The following is a 3,016-nucleotide window of genomic DNA, read 5'->3' on the forward strand; positions in this document are numbered from 1 at the left end:
AGATTGGGGATGGATTTACTGTAGAAGCCCTTGTGTCAGTGGGTGCCTGTAAAGGTCACACACGGTTTCAATTCCAAACATCTAAGCCACATCCTGCACAAGCACTGACACGTTAAAAAAGAAATACATGTCATTATCTATGTTTAACACCACACACACACACACACACACACACACACACACACACACACACACACACACACACACACACACACACACACACACACACACACACACACACACACACACTCAAACACACCCATACACACTCAAACACACACAATCAAAGCAACCCACATCTTTTTTGAATGGTATTTGCTTTGTGCACATATATGTAATGTATAGCAAGACTGACTGAGCTTCACCGTTGGTTTGATTCTAAATGGGGTGGGGACAATAATACTGAAATGCAGAATCCAACTATGGGCAGAGTGTGTGGGAGTCCTCTTCCAGGAAACTATATGTTGTGTATATATGCATATGCAACTATTTACAACATTGTTTAAACAGTTTTCTTTCTCAATACTTAGACATTACCGAGGGGGGAAACAAACTCCATATAAGTGTGTGTGTGTGTGTAGGGGGGGGGGCTAGTGAAACCTACACCCATGGGAGTGAGGGTGGAAAGAGGAGGGGACAGAAGTTGGTGTGTCCCGTATTAATTTCCTTTGTCCCACTCCATTTCACTGCCAAAGTCTTAATATTGTATTAGTTTCACAGGAAAAAAGACTGGAAAATTCTGCTTCCCCCTGGTTATATATTGTGTGTGTGTGTGTGTGTGTGGGTGTGTGTGTGCGTTTGTGTGAATGTGGTTGTGGTTGTGGTTGTGGTTGTGGGTATGGATTCACAGATGTCTGTCTTATCTCTGTCTTTTTCTTCCGTCCAGGAACTTTCATCTCTTTACCAACCGTTTGATTTCTTGTCTAATCGTCTCTCTGTTTTCCTGTGGTATGTGGTTTAGCACTGTATGTCTCTCCCCGCTGTGCTGAATGTGCACACTAGCTATCGTGGTACGGTCAAAAGCAGCTGCATCAATGTGCTTATGCTATGTAACACACACTGCCTGTCTGCACTTTGAGCAGGGTGTGGTGGTGGGAGTCCTTTTAAAAGCCAAACAAGGTATTGTGTGAAAATAATCCAGCTGGTAGGAAGTTGAACAATCAACATGTTTAACCTCATTATCCTCCTGTTTTCTCTCATATGGCACTGTTTCCCAAACCAAGCAGGAAGAGACTCCCCAGCAGGACCTGCTGAATCAGACCCTCCCTCCTTCCCTCCTCTCCCAAACCCCAGCCACCCTCACTCTGACCCAGTCACATCCATTAGGAAACCCCCCTGCTTCAATCTAGGCCTGGTCTGGACAACTGGCACTTTTCATCTTGCAGCTAAATATATAACTGCCAGTCTAGACCACATGAGAGGGGCATGGGGACCCCTCTTCCCTCACTCTGTTTCTCCCACCCTTCCATCTTCCTCTCTCTCTCACTCTCTCTCTCTCTAGTTCTCTCTCTTAGTAATTTAACTGCATTAAAACCTTATGCTCCGTTATTTCTCTCTCCTCCACTTCAATGCAATAGGCCACATCTGGTTCTCATAACCACGTACATGTCATCGCTAAGCAGACAGGAGGGTGAAAAGGAGGGGGGGGATGAGAAATGGGTATGCACTGCATATGCCCAGTGAAAATGGATTGCAGAGTAGGGAAAATGTCAGTGTGTTAGATCTCTCTGTGTGATCGACAGTACAGTGTGTGCATGTGTGGCAAAGGCAAACAAGCAACCGTCAAGATCAGTGAAGCTTTTTTTTTCATAAAGCTTTCAAGTCCGCGTCTGCTCTTCTCTCTCTGTATCTCTGTAGCAAAGGTCAATCTCTTGTCAAAGAAAAAGAAAAGACAGAGAGACAGAGTGTGTGTCAGAGAGAGAGAGAGCAAGATGGAGTGAGTGAGACAGATACTGTGTGAGAGTGAGAGAGAGAGAGAGAGAGAGAGAGAGAGGGTGAGAGAGAGAGACAGAGACAGACAGACAGACAGACAGACACAGACAGACAGAGACGAGTGTGAGAGAGACAGAGAGAGAGAGAGAGAGAGGGTGAGAGAGACAGAGACAGACAGACAGACACAGACAGACAGACAGACGAGTGTGAGAGAGACAGAGAGAGAGAGAGAGAGGGTGAGAGAGAGAGACAGAGACAGACAGACAGACACAGACAGACAGACAGACGAGTGTGAGAGAGACAGAGAGAGAGAGTTCTGAGTAGCCACATCAGAGGTAGCCTTTGAAAGAGGAGCTGGGGGCCCCTGTGTTGTGTTCTTGAGAGAGCTGGACACAAAGGCCCATGTGGTTTCACTGAGGAGGGGCCGGCTGTGTGTTTTCACTGCCTAGTCATCAGCCTGGACTGGCCTTGCTCAGCTGACTGGCCATGGAGGCCTTGGGGGGGATCTGAGCGGGGGTGCCTGTACTCCTGACCTGAGTTCTACCCCCAGACAGAAGTGGTCAGAGGTGGTTTATCTATTATCTCTGGCTGTGGTACCTACCTACCACCACAGAGACATGGTCTGAGCTGTTCTCCCTGACCAGGGAGTTGCTGTGTTCAAGGACTTACACCAAGTCAGCGTACTGGCATCCCGTAGGGCTGACATGGCCAAGTATTCCTGTCTGTTCTTCCTTGTGGAGCTGTCCTGACGAGCACTTACCCTACTTGGCCAGGCTGGCTGTAACCATTGTCTGTCTGTCACACACACACACACACACACACACACACACACACACACACACACACACACACACGTGCACGCACGCACAAACACACACACACACACACACCAATCATTGCAAACTTCAGGCACACATCAGAACAAGAAATGTCTCGCCTTTTACACACCACACCCAATACATCATCACTACGTACTCCCGCTAACCTCATAATATTGTATCTTGTGGGATCTCCACACACACACACACACACACACACGCACACACACACACACACACACACACGCACACACACTCCCTCCCCT

This window comes from Argentina silus (genome assembly GCF_951799395.1).
Source record: "Argentina silus genome assembly, chromosome: 18".
NCBI lineage: Eukaryota > Metazoa > Chordata > Actinopteri > Argentiniformes > Argentinidae > Argentina > Argentina silus.